The sequence below is a fragment of the Phyllobates terribilis genome, unplaced genomic scaffold (assembly GCF_046119375.1).
Source record: "Phyllobates terribilis strain yellow unplaced genomic scaffold, ASM4611937v1 Scaffold_602__1_contigs__length_984359, whole genome shotgun sequence".
Lineage (NCBI taxonomy): Eukaryota > Metazoa > Chordata > Amphibia > Anura > Dendrobatidae > Phyllobates > Phyllobates terribilis.
In genome coordinates this window covers 627,889-640,577 of record NW_027363362.1, presented here as the reverse complement: position 1 = coordinate 640,577, position 12,689 = coordinate 627,889, and the positions used below count along the sequence as shown (strand labels likewise).

At 44.7% G+C, this 12,689-nt stretch overlaps 10 non-coding genes across 10 annotated transcripts; all 10 read left to right on the top strand.

The window, feature by feature from the left end:
- The first annotated feature begins 98 nt into the window (after positions 1 to 98).
- LOC141233626 (U2 spliceosomal RNA) lies at positions 99 to 289 on the top strand. The gene has a single exon (XR_012299699.1). It is a non-coding gene; the product is annotated as a U2 spliceosomal RNA (small nuclear RNA).
- Positions 290 to 1,404: 1,115 nt separating this feature from the next.
- On the top strand, positions 1,405 to 1,595 carry LOC141233621 (U2 spliceosomal RNA). Its single transcript, XR_012299694.1, has one exon. It is a non-coding gene; the product is annotated as a U2 spliceosomal RNA (small nuclear RNA).
- A 1,115-nt stretch (positions 1,596 to 2,710) lies between these two features.
- Positions 2,711 to 2,901, top strand: LOC141233472 (U2 spliceosomal RNA). The gene has a single exon (XR_012299548.1). It is a non-coding gene; the product is annotated as a U2 spliceosomal RNA (small nuclear RNA).
- A 1,115-nt stretch (positions 2,902 to 4,016) lies between these two features.
- On the top strand, positions 4,017 to 4,207 carry LOC141233471 (U2 spliceosomal RNA). Its single transcript, XR_012299547.1, has one exon. It is a non-coding gene; the product is annotated as a U2 spliceosomal RNA (small nuclear RNA).
- Positions 4,208 to 5,322: 1,115 nt separating this feature from the next.
- Positions 5,323 to 5,513, top strand: LOC141233625 (U2 spliceosomal RNA). The gene has a single exon (XR_012299698.1). It is a non-coding gene; the product is annotated as a U2 spliceosomal RNA (small nuclear RNA).
- Positions 5,514 to 6,628: 1,115 nt separating this feature from the next.
- Positions 6,629 to 6,819, top strand: LOC141233469 (U2 spliceosomal RNA). The gene has a single exon (XR_012299545.1). It is a non-coding gene; the product is annotated as a U2 spliceosomal RNA (small nuclear RNA).
- Positions 6,820 to 7,938: 1,119 nt separating this feature from the next.
- On the top strand, positions 7,939 to 8,129 carry LOC141233468 (U2 spliceosomal RNA). Its single transcript, XR_012299544.1, has one exon. It is a non-coding gene; the product is annotated as a U2 spliceosomal RNA (small nuclear RNA).
- Positions 8,130 to 9,244: 1,115 nt separating this feature from the next.
- Positions 9,245 to 9,435, top strand: LOC141233467 (U2 spliceosomal RNA). Its single transcript, XR_012299543.1, has one exon. It is a non-coding gene; the product is annotated as a U2 spliceosomal RNA (small nuclear RNA).
- A 1,115-nt stretch (positions 9,436 to 10,550) lies between these two features.
- On the top strand, positions 10,551 to 10,741 carry LOC141233466 (U2 spliceosomal RNA). The gene has a single exon (XR_012299542.1). It is a non-coding gene; the product is annotated as a U2 spliceosomal RNA (small nuclear RNA).
- Positions 10,742 to 11,856: 1,115 nt separating this feature from the next.
- LOC141233465 (U2 spliceosomal RNA) lies at positions 11,857 to 12,047 on the top strand. Its single transcript, XR_012299541.1, has one exon. It is a non-coding gene; the product is annotated as a U2 spliceosomal RNA (small nuclear RNA).
- Positions 12,048 to 12,689: the final 642 nt, after the last annotated feature.

Below are 12,689 nucleotides of genomic sequence, written 5' to 3'. Positions count from 1 at the left end.
GACAACATGTCTTCTTAACGGGAGTCCAGGAGCTCATCTCCACAAATGGACTTTTCAGGATCCTTGGGTGGCTCCGTAGTTTGAAACCAATTCTGGTTATCGCTTCTCGGCCTTTTGGCTAAGATCAAGTGTAGTATCTGTTCTTATCAGTTTAATATCTGATACGTCCCCTATCTGGGGACCATATATTGAATGGATTTTTAGAACAGGGAGATGGAAAAAGAGCTTGCTCTGTCCCCTCCACGCATTGACCTGGTATTGCAGTATCTCCAGGACCGGTGCACCCCTTCTTTAATGCAGTTTCTAAAATCAGAAAGAATTGAATTCAATGTTTTTTGTTCATTTTGCTTGTTTGTCGGATTTTGGGATGGACTCTTTGGCTTTGCTTTTCTTCTCCTCATTGGATTTTTCATGTTCAAAGTTGCAGAAGCCAGATTACAAGCTCATTTTGGTTCAACTTCAGCAACTGTGCATTGCATTGCCATGTAATGTGATGCAATGCTATCTTTCTAGCTCTCCCTTTTTACTTCCTTTTGGATAAACAGACATATTAGGCAAGCATTTTGGAGCTTTCACCTAAATAACTACAGGTGGTGAGATAAGCTGCACAATATAATTGACCTTTCAGTATATTGTTGCACACACACCATCTATTTAGCAAATGCCCTTGTTATCAACAGCAGCCTTTTAAACTCACCTGAGCTAACAGGTATGTGCGCTGGTTACTCTGCTGCGCTTAAAATTTCTTTTTTGGTTTGCTACAATGCCTTTTCTGAAACGTTGTCTCCCTCTGCTGGAACACTGACTTCTTTCATTTAATGCCTGCAGACTATAAAAGAGAACCCAACCCAAAAAGTTTGGTTGATTAGTCTGTGGCATTCTGTTAAACTGTTGCTTATGGCGGTCTCTGTGAGCTTCTCAGCGACATTCAGCCAGCCAGGTATCCTGCCTGCAGTAGATGGAATGTGGCAATGGAACGCTGGCTGCGCGTGTCATAATAGGCTCTGAGCCTTTATATACCTGTGCACAGCAGCAGCCACCTTCAGTCTGCTGCTGGACAGCCAGCAGCAGCAGCAGCAGGAGAGGTATGTAATCAGGAGCCCTCCTGCTAAGGGTAGACAGCTGCTCGTTCCACCCCACCCCCCGCCTTAATTGGTTCTCCTCCCTTCCAACGGTGTTGAGGCGGGTGGGAACAGCAGGGGGTGAAGGTGCTGTGTTTAAAGAGGTGGAGTTATGCAGATCTAAAACGCGTGGATTGCAGCAGCAGCAAGCCGAAAAGTGCAGGCATGTAAGGGATCTAGAGGTTGACAACATGTCTTCTTAACGGGAGTCCAGGAGCTCATCTCCACAAATGGACTTTTCAGGATCCTTGGGTGGCTCCGTAGTTTGAAACCAATTCTGGTTATCGCTTCTCGGCCTTTTGGCTAAGATCAAGTGTAGTATCTGTTCTTATCAGTTTAATATCTGATACGTCCCCTATCTGGGGACCATATATTGAATGGATTTTTAGAACAGGGAGATGGAAAAAGAGCTTGCTCTGTCCACTCCACGCATTGACCTGGTATTGCAGTATCTCCAGGACCGGTGCACCCCTTCTTTAATGCAGTTTCTAAAATCAGAAAGAATTGAATTCAATGTTTTTTGTTCATTTTGCTTGTTTGTCGGATTTTGGGATGGACTCTTTGGCTTTGCTTTTCTTCTCCTCATTGGATTTTTCATGTTCAAAGTTGCAGAAGCCAGATTACAAGCTCATTTTGGTTCAACTTCAGCAACTGTGCATTGCATTGCCATGTAATGTGATGCAATGCTATCTTTCTAGCTCTCCCTTTTTACTTCCTTTTGGATAAACAGACATATTAGGCAAGCATTTTGGAGCTTTCACCTAAATAACTACAGGTGGTGAGATAAGCTGCACAATATAATTGACCTTTCAGTATATTGTTGCACACACACCATCTATTTAGCAAATGCCCTTGTTATCAACAGCAGCCTTTTAAACTCACCTGAGCTAACAGGTATGTGCGCTGGTTACTCTGCTGCGCTTAAAATTTCTTTTTTGGTTTGCTACAATGCCTTTTCTGAAACGTTGTCTCCCTCTGCTGGAACACTGACTTCTTTCATTTAATGCCTGCAGACTATAAAAGAGAACCCAACCCAAAAAGTTTGGTTTATTAGTCTGTGGCATTCTGTTAAACTGTTGCTTATGGCGGTCTCTGTGAGCTTCTCAGCGACATTCAGCCAGCCAGGTATCCTGCCTGCAGTAGATGGAATGTGGCAATGGAACGCTGGCTGCGCGTGTCATAATAGGCTCTGAGCCTTTATATACCTGTGCACAGCAGCAGCCACCTTCAGTCTGCTGCTGGACAGCCAGCAGCAGCAGCAGCAGGAGAGGTATGTAATCAGGAGCCCTCCTGCTAAGGGTAGACAGCTGCTCGTTCCACCCCACCCCCCGCCTTAATTGGTTCTCCTCCCTTCCAACGGTGTTGAGGCGGGTGGGAACAGCAGGGGGTGAAGGTGCTGTGTTTAAAGAGGTGGAGTTATGCAGATCTAAAACGCGTGGATTGCAGCAGCAGCAAGCCGAAAAGTGCAGGCATGTAAGGGATCTAGAGGTTGACAACATGTCTTCTTAACGGGAGTCCAGGAGCTCATCTCCACAAATGGACTTTTCAGGATCCTTGGGTGGCTCCGTAGTTTGAAACCAATTCTGGTTATCGCTTCTCGGCCTTTTGGCTAAGATCAAGTGTAGTATCTGTTCTTATCAGTTTAATATCTGATACGTCCCCTATCTGGGGACCATATATTAAATGGATTTTTAGAACAGGGAGATGGAAAAAGAGCTTGCTCTGTCCACTCCACGCATTGACCTGGTATTGCAGTATCTCCAGGACCGGTGCACCCCTTCTTTAATGCAGTTTCTAAAATCAGAAAGAATTGAATTCAATGTTTTTTGTTCATTTTGCTTGTTTGTCGGATTTTGGGATGGACTCTTTGGCTTTGCTTTTCTTCTCCTCATTGGATTTTTCATGTTCAAAGTTGCAGAAGCCAGATTACAAGCTCATTTTGGTTCAACTTCAGCAACTGTGCATTGCATTGCCATGTAATGTGATGCAATGCTATCTTTCTAGCTCTCCCTTTTTACTTCCTTTTGGATAAACAGACATATTAGGCAAGCATTTTGGAGCTTTCACCTAAATAACTACAGGTGGTGAGATAAGCTGCACAATATAATTGACCTTTCAGTATATTGTTGCACACACACCATCTATTTAGCAAATGCCCTTGTTATCAACAGCAGCCTTTTAAACTCACCTGAGCTAACAGGTATGTGCGCTGGTTACTCTGCTGCGCTTAAAATTTCTTTTTTGGTTTGCTACAATGCCTTTTCTGAAACGTTGTCTCCCTCTGCTGGAACACTGACTTCTTTCATTTAATGCCTGCAGACTATAAAAGAGAACCCAACCCAAAAAGTTTGGTTGATTAGTCTGTGGCATTCTGTTAAACTGTTGCTTATGGCGGTCTCTGTGAGCTTCTCAGCGACATTCAGCCAGCCAGGTATCCTGCCTGCAGTAGATGGAATGTGGCAATGGAACGCTGGCTGCGCGTGTCATAATAGGCTCTGAGCCTTTATATACCTGTGCACAGCAGCAGCCACCTTCAGTCTGCTGCTGGACAGCCAGCAGCAGCAGCAGCAGGAGAGGTATGTAATCAGGAGCCCTCCTGCTAAGGGTAGACAGCTGCTCGTTCCACCCCACCCCCCGCCTTAATTGGTTCTCCTCCCTTCCAACGGTGTTGAGGCGGGTGGGAACAGCAGGGGGTGAAGGTGCTGTGTTTAAAGAGGTGGAGTTATGCAGATCTAAAACGCGTGGATTGCAGCAGCAGCAAGCCGAAAAGTGCAGGCATGTAAGGGATCTAGAGGTTGACAACATGTCTTCTTAACGGGAGTCCAGGAGCTCATCTCCACAAATGGACTTTTCAGGATCCTTGGGTGGCTCCGTAGTTTGAAACCAATTCTGGTTATCGCTTCTCGGCCTTTTGGCTAAGATCAAGTGTAGTATCTGTTCTTATCAGTTTAATATCTGATACGTCCCCTATCTGGGGACCATATATTAAATGGATTTTTAGAACAGGGAGATGGAAAAAGAGCTTGCTCTGTCCACTCCACGCATTGACCTGGTATTGCAGTATCTCCAGGACCGGTGCACCCCTTCTTTAATGCAGTTTCTAAAATCAGAAAGAATTGAATTCAATGTTTTTTGTTCATTTTGCTTGTTTGTCGGATTTTGGGATGGACTCTTTGGCTTTGCTTTTCTTCTCCTCATTGGATTTTTCATGTTCAAAGTTGCAGAAGCCAGATTACAAGCTCATTTTGGTTCAACTTCAGCAACTGTGCATTGCATTGCCATGTAATGTGATGCAATGCTATCTTTCTAGCTCTCCCTTTTTACTTCCTTTTGGATAAACAGACATATTAGGCAAGCATTTTGGAGCTTTCACCTAAATAACTACAGGTGGTGAGATAAGCTGCACAATATAATTGACCTTTCAGTATATTGTTGCACACACACCATCTATTTAGCAAATGCCCTTGTTATCAACAGCAGCCTTTTAAACTCACCTGAGCTAACAGGTATGTGCGCTGGTTACTCTGCTGCGCTTAAAATTTCTTTTTTGGTTTGCTACAATGCCTTTTCTGAAACGTTGTCTCCCTCTGCTGGAACACTGACTTCTTTCATTTAATGCCTGCAGACTATAAAAGAGAACCCAACCCAAAAAGTTTGGTTGATTAGTCTGTGGCATTCTGTTAAACTGTTGCTTATGGCGGTCTCTGTGAGCTTCTCAGCGACATTCAGCCAGCCAGGTATCCTGCCTGCAGTAGATGGAATGTGGCAATGGAACGCTGGCTGCGCGTGTCATAATAGGCTCTGAGCCTTTATATACCTGTGCACAGCAGCAGCCACCTTCAGTCTGCTGCTGGACAGCCAGCAGCAGCAGCAGCAGGAGAGGTATGTAATCAGGAGCCCTCCTGCTAAGGGTAGACAGCTGCTCGTTCCACCCCACCCCCCGCCTTAATTGGTTCTCCTCCCTTCCAACGGTGTTGAGGCGGGTGGGAACAGCAGGGGGTGAAGGTGCTGTGTTTAAAGAGGTGGAGTTATGCAGATCTAAAACGCGTGGATTGCAGCAGCAGCAAGCCGAAAAGTGCAGGCATGTAAGGGATCTAGAGGTTGACAACATGTCTTCTTAACGGGAGTCCAGGAGCTCATCTCCACAAATGGACTTTTCAGGATCCTTGGGTGGCTCCGTAGTTTGAAACCAATTCTGGTTATCGCTTCTCGGCCTTTTGGCTAAGATCAAGTGTAGTATCTGTTCTTATCAGTTTAATATCTGATACGTCCCCTATCTGGGGACCATATATTAAATGGATTTTTAGAACAGGGAGATGGAAAAAGAGCTTGCTCTGTCCACTCCACGCATTGACCTGGTATTGCAGTATCTCCAGAACCGGTGCACCCCTTCTTTAATGCAGTTTCTAAAATCAGAAAGAATTGAATTCAATGTTTTTTGTTCATTTTGCTTGTTTGTCGGATTTTGGGATGGACTCTTTGGCTTTGCTTTTCTTCTCCTCATTGGATTTTTCATGTTCAAAGTTGCAGAAGCCAGATTACAAGCTCATTTTGGTTCAACTTCAGCAACTGTGCATTGCATTGCCATGTAATGTGATGCAATGCTATCTTTCTAGCTCTCCCTTTTTACTTCCTTTTGGATAAACAGACATATTAGGCAAGCATTTTGGAGCTTTCACCTAAATAACTACAGGTGGTGAGATAAGCTGCACAATATAATTGACCTTTCAGTATATTGTTGCACACACACCATCTATTTAGCAAATGCCCTTGTTATCAACAGCAGCCTTTTAAACTCACCTGAGCTAACAGGTATGTGCGCTGGTTACTCTGCTGCGCTTAAAATTTCTTTTTTGGTTTGCTACAATGCCTTTTCTGAAACGTTGTCTCCCTCTGCTGGAACACTGACTTCTTTCATTTAATGCCTGCAGACTATAAAAGAGAACCCAACCCAAAAAGTTTGGTTGATTAGTCTGTGGCATTCTGTTAAACTGTTGCTTATGGCGGTCTCTGTGAGCTTCTCAGCGACATTCAGCCAGCCAGGTATCCTGCCTGCAGTAGATGGAATGTGGCAATGGAACGCTGGCTGCGCGTGTCATAATAGGCTCTGAGCCTTTATATACCTGTGCACAGCAGCAGCCACCTTCAGTCTGCTGCTGGACAGCCAGCAGCAGCAGCAGCAGGAGAGGTATGTAATCAGGAGCCCTCCTGCTAAGGGTAGACAGCTGCTCGTTCCACCCCACCCCCCGCCTTAATTGGTTCTCCTCCCTTCCAACGGTGTTGAGGCGGGTGGGAACAGCAGGGGGTGAAGGTGCTGTGTTTAAAGAGGTGGAGTTATGCAGATCTAAAACGCGTGGATTGCAGCAGCAGCAAGCCGAAAAGTGCAGGCATGTAAGGGATCTAGAGGTTGACAACATGTCTTCTTAACGGGAGTCCAGGAGCTCATCTCCACAAATGGACTTTTCAGGATCCTTGGGTGGCTCCGTAGTTTGAAACCAATTCTGGTTATCGCTTCTCGGCCTTTTGGCTAAGATCAAGTGTAGTATCTGTTCTTATCAGTTTAATATCTGATACGTCCCCTATCTGGGGACCATATATTAAATGGATTTTTAGAACAGGGAGATGGAAAAAGAGCTTGCTCTGTCCACTCCACGCATTGACCTGGTATTGCAGTATCTCCAGGACCGGTGCACCCCTTCTTTAATGCAGTTTCTAAAATCAGAAAGAATTGAATTCAATGTTTTTTGTTCATTTTGCTTGTTTGTCGGATTTTGGGATGGACTCTTTGGCTTTGCTTTTCTTCTCCTCATTGGATTTTTCATGTTCAAAGTTGCAGAAGCCAGATTACAAGCTCATTTTGGTTCAACTTCAGCAACTGTGCATTGCATTGCCATGTAATGTGATGCAATGCTATCTTTCTAGCTCTCCCTTTTTACTTCCTTTTGGATAAACAGACATATTAGGCAAGCATTTTGGAGCTTTCACCTAAATAACTACAGGTGGTGAGATAAGCTGCACAATATAATTGACCTTTCAGTATATTGTTGCACACACACCATCTATTTAGCAAATGCCCTTGTTATCAACAGCAGCCTTTTAAACTCACCTGAGCTAACAGGTATGTGCGCTGGTTACTCTGCTGCGCTTAAAATTTCTTTTTTGGTTTGCTACAATGCCTTTTCTGAAACGTTGTCTCCCTCTGCTGGAACACTGACTTCTTTCATTTAATGCCTGCAGACTATAAAAGAGAACCCAACCCAAAAAGTTTGGTTGATTAGTCAGTGGCATTCTGTTAAACTGTTGCTTATGGCGGTCTCTGTGAGCTTCTCAGCGACATTCAGCCAGCCAGGTATCCTGCCTGCAGTAGATGGAATGTGGCAATGGAACGCTGGCTGCGCGTGTCATAATAGGCTCTGAGCCTTTATATACCTGTGCACAGCAGCAGCCACCTTCAGTCTGCTGCTGGACAGACAGCCAGCAGCAGCAGCAGCAGGAGAGGTATGTAATCAGGAGCCCTCCTGCTAAGGGTAGACAGCTGCTCGTTCCACCCCACCCCCCGCCTTAATTGGTTCTCCTCCCTTCCAACGGTGTTGAGGCGGGTGGGAACAGCAGGGGGTGAAGGTGCTGTGTTTAAAGAGGTGGAGTTATGCAGATCTAAAACGCGTGGATTGCAGCAGCAGCAAGCCGAAAAGTGCAGGCATGTAAGGGATCTAGAGGTTGACAACATGTCTTCTTAACGGGAGTCCAGGAGCTCATCTCCACAAATGGACTTTTCAGGATCCTTGGGTGGCTCCGTAGTTTGAAACCAATTCTGGTTATCGCTTCTCGGCCTTTTGGCTAAGATCAAGTGTAGTATCTGTTCTTATCAGTTTAATATCTGATACGTCCCCTATCTGGGGACCATATATTAAATGGATTTTTAGAACAGGGAGATGGAAAAAGAGCTTGCTCTGTCCACTCCACGCATTGACCTGGTATTGCAGTATCTCCAGGACCGGTGCACCCCTTCTTTAATGCAGTTTCTAAAATCAGAAAGAATTGAATTCAATGTTTTTTGTTCATTTTGCTTGTTTGTCGGATTTTGGGATGGACTCTTTGGCTTTGCTTTTCTTCTCCTCATTGGATTTTTCATGTTCAAAGTTGCAGAAGCCAGATTACAAGCTCATTTTGGTTCAACTTCAGCAACTGTGCATTGCATTGCCATGTAATGTGATGCAATGCTATCTTTCTAGCTCTCCCTTTTTACTTCCTTTTGGATAAACAGACATATTAGGCAAGCATTTTGGAGCTTTCACCTAAATAACTACAGGTGGTGAGATAAGCTGCACAATATAATTGACCTTTCAGTATATTGTTGCACACACACCATCTATTTAGCAAATGCCCTTGTTATCAACAGCAGCCTTTTAAACTCACCTGAGCTAACAGGTATGTGCGCTGGTTACTCTGCTGCGCTTAAAATTTCTTTTTTGGTTTGCTACAATGCCTTTTCTGAAACGTTGTCTCCCTCTGCTGGAACACTGACTTCTTTCATTTAATGCCTGCAGACTATAAAAGAGAACCCAACCCAAAAAGTTTGGTTGATTAGTCTGTGGCATTCTGTTAAACTGTTGCTTATGGCGGTCTCTGTGAGCTTCTCAGCGACATTCAGCCAGCCAGGTATCCTGCCTGCAGTAGATGGAATGTGGCAATGGAACGCTGGCTGCGCGTGTCATAATAGGCTCTGAGCCTTTATATACCTGTGCACAGCAGCAGCCACCTTCAGTCTGCTGCTGGACAGCCAGCAGCAGCAGCAGCAGGAGAGGTATGTAATCAGGAGCCCTCCTGCTAAGGGTAGACAGCTGCTCGTTCCACCCCACCCCCCGCCTTAATTGGTTCTCCTCCCTTCCAACGGTGTTGAGGCGGGTGGGAACAGCAGGGGGTGAAGGTGCTGTGTTTAAAGAGGTGGAGTTATGCAGATCTAAAACGCGTGGATTGCAGCAGCAGCAAGCCGAAAAGTGCAGGCATGTAAGGGATCTAGAGGTTGACAACATGTCTTCTTAACGGGAGTCCAGGAGCTCATCTCCACAAATGGACTTTTCAGGATCCTTGGGTGGCTCCGTAGTTTGAAACCAATTCTGGTTATCGCTTCTCGGCCTTTTGGCTAAGATCAAGTGTAGTATCTGTTCTTATCAGTTTAATATCTGATACGTCCCCTATCTGGGGACCATATATTAAATGGATTTTTAGAACAGGGAGATGGAAAAAGAGCTTGCTCTGTCCACTCCACGCATTGACCTGGTATTGCAGTATCTCCAGGACCGGTGCACCCCTTCTTTAATGCAGTTTCTAAAATCAGAAAGAATTGAATTCAATGTTTTTTGTTCATTTTGCTTGTTTGTCGGATTTTGGGATGGACTCTTTGGCTTTGCTTTTCTTCTCCTCATTGGATTTTTCATGTTCAAAGTTGCAGAAGCCAGATTACAAGCTCATTTTGGTTCAACTTCAGCAACTGTGCATTGCATTGCCATGTAATGTGATGCAATGCTATCTTTCTAGCTCTCCCTTTTTAAGTCCTTTTGGATAAACAGACATATTAGGCAAGCATTTTGGAGCTTTCACCTAAATAACTACAGGTGGTGAGATAAGCTGCACAATATAATTGACCTTTCAGTATATTGTTGCACACACACCATCTATTTAGCAAATGCCCTTGTTATCAACAGCAGCCTTTTAAACTCACCTGAGCTAACAGGTATGTGCGCTGGTTACTCTGCTGCGCTTAAAATTTCTTTTTTGGTTTGCTACAATGCCTTTTCTGAAACGTTGTCTCCCTCTGCTGGAACACTGACTTCTTTCATTTAATGCCTGCAGACTATAAAAGAGAACCCAACCCAAAAAGTTTGGTTGATTAGTCTGTGGCATTCTGTTAAACTGTTGCTTATGGCGGTCTCTGTGAGCTTCTCAGCGACATTCAGCCAGCCAGGTATCCTGCCTGCAGTAGATGGAATGTGGCAATGGAACGCTGGCTGCGCGTGTCATAATAGGCTCTGAGCCTTTATATACCTGTGCACAGCAGCAGCCACCTTCAGTCTGCTGCTGGACAGCCAGCAGCAGCAGCAGCAGGAGAGGTATGTAATCAGGAGCCCTCCTGCTAAGGGTAGACAGCTGCTCGTTCCACCCCACCCCCCGCCTTAATTGGTTCTCCTCCCTTCCAACGGTGTTGAGGCGGGTGGGAACAGCAGGGGGTGAAGGTGCTGTGTTTAAAGAGGTGGAGTTATGCAGATCTAAAACGCGTGGATTGCAGCAGCAGCAAGCCGAAAAGTGCAGGCATGTAAGGGATCTAGAGGTTGACAACATGTCTTCTTAACGGGAGTCCAGGAGCTCATCTCCACAAATGGACTTTTCAGGATCCTTGGGTGGCTCCGTAGTTTGAAACCAATTCTGGTTATCGCTTCTCGGCCTTTTGGCTAAGATCAAGTGTAGTATCTGTTCTTATCAGTTTAATATCTGATACGTCCCCTATCTGGGGACCATATATTAAATGGATTTTTAGAACAGGGAGATGGAAAAAGAGCTTGCTCTGTCCACTCCACGCATTGACCTGGTATTGCAGTATCTCCAGGACCGGTGCACCCCTTCTTTAATGCAGTTTCTAAAATCAGAAAGAATTGAATTCAATGTTTTTTGTTCATTTTGCTTGTTTGTCGGATTTTGGGATGGACTCTTTGGCTTTGCTTTTCTTCTCCTCATTGGATTTTTCATGTTCAAAGTTGCAGAAGCCAGATTACAAGCTCATTTTGGTTCAACTTCAGCAACTGTGCATTGCATTGCCATGTAATGTGATGCAATGCTATCTTTCTAGCTCTCCCTTTTTACTTCCTTTTGGATAAACAGACATATTAGGCAAGCATTTTGGAGCTTTCACCTAAATAACTACAGGTGGTGAGATAAGCTGCACAATATAATTGACCTTTCAGTATATTGTTGCACACACACCATCTATTTAGCAAATGCCCTTGTTATCAACAGCAGCCTTTTAAACTCACCTGAGCTAACAGGTATGTGCGCTGGTTACTCTGCTGCGCTTAAAATTTCTTTTTTGGTTTGCTACAATGCCTTTTCTGAAACGTTGTCTCCCTCTGCTGGAACACTGACTTCTTTCATTTAATGCCTGCAGACTATAAAAGAGAACCCAACCCAAAAAGTTTGGTTGATTAGTCTGTGGCATTCTGTTAAACTGTTGCTTATGGCGGTCTCTGTGAGCTTCTCAGCGACATTCAGCCAGCCAGGTATCCTGCCTGCAGTAGATGGAATGTGGCAATGGAACGCTGGCTGCGCGTGTCATAATAGGCTCTGAGCCTTTATATACCTGTGCACAGCAGCAGCCACCTTCAGTCTGCTGCTGGACAGCCAGCAGCAGCAGCAGCAGGAGAGGTATGTAATCAGGAGCCCTCCTGCTAAGGGTAGACAGCTGCTCGTTCCACCCCACCCCCCGCCTTAATTGGTTCTCCTCCCTTCCAACGGTGTTGAGGCGGGTGGGAACAGCAGGGGGTGAAGGTGCTGTGTTTAAAGAGGTGGAGTTATGCAGATCTAAAACGCGTGGATTGCAGCAGCAGCAAGCCGAAAAGTGCAGGCATGTAAGGGATCTAGAGGTTGACAACATGTCTTCTTAACGGGAGTCCAGGAGCTCATCTCCACAAATGGACTTTTCAGGATCCTTGGGTGGCTCCGTAGTTTGAAACCAATTCTGGTTATCGCTTCTCGGCCTTTTGGCTAAGATCAAGTGTAGTATCTGTTCTTATCAGTTTAATATCTGATACGTCCCCTATCTGGGGACCATATATTAAATGGATTTTTAGAACAGGGAGATGGAAAAAGAGCTTGCTCTGTCCACTCCACGCATTGACCTGGTATTGCAGTATCTCCAGGACCGGTGCACCCCTTCTTTAATGCAGTTTCTAAAATCAGAAAGAATTGAATTCAATGTTTTTTGTTCATTTTGCTTGTTTGTCGGATTTTGGGATGGACTCTTTGGCTTTGCTTTTCTTCTCCTCATTGGATTTTTCATGTTCAAAGTTGCAGAAGCCAGATTACAAGCTCATTTTGGTTCAACTTCAGCAACTGTGCATTGCATTGCCATGTAATGTGATGCAATGCTATCTTTCTAGCTCTCCCTTTTTACTTCCTTTTGGATAAACAGACATATTAGGCAAGCATTTTGGAGCTTTCACCTAAATAACTACAGGTGGTGAGATAAGCTGCACAATATAATTGACCTTTCAGTATATTGTTGCACACACACCATCTATTTAGCAAATGCCCTTGTTATCAACAGCAGCCTTTTAAACTCACCTGAGCTAACAGGTATGTGCGCTGGTTACTCTGCTGCGCTTAAAATTTCTTTTTTGGTTTGCTACAATGCCTTTTCTGAAACGTTGTCTCCCTCTGCTGGAACACTGACTTCTTTCATTTAATGCCTGCAGACTATAAAAGAGAACCCAACCCAAAAAGTTTGGTTGATTAGTCTGTGGCATTCTGTTAAACTGTTGCTTATGGCGGTCTCTGTGAGCTTCTCAGCGACATTCA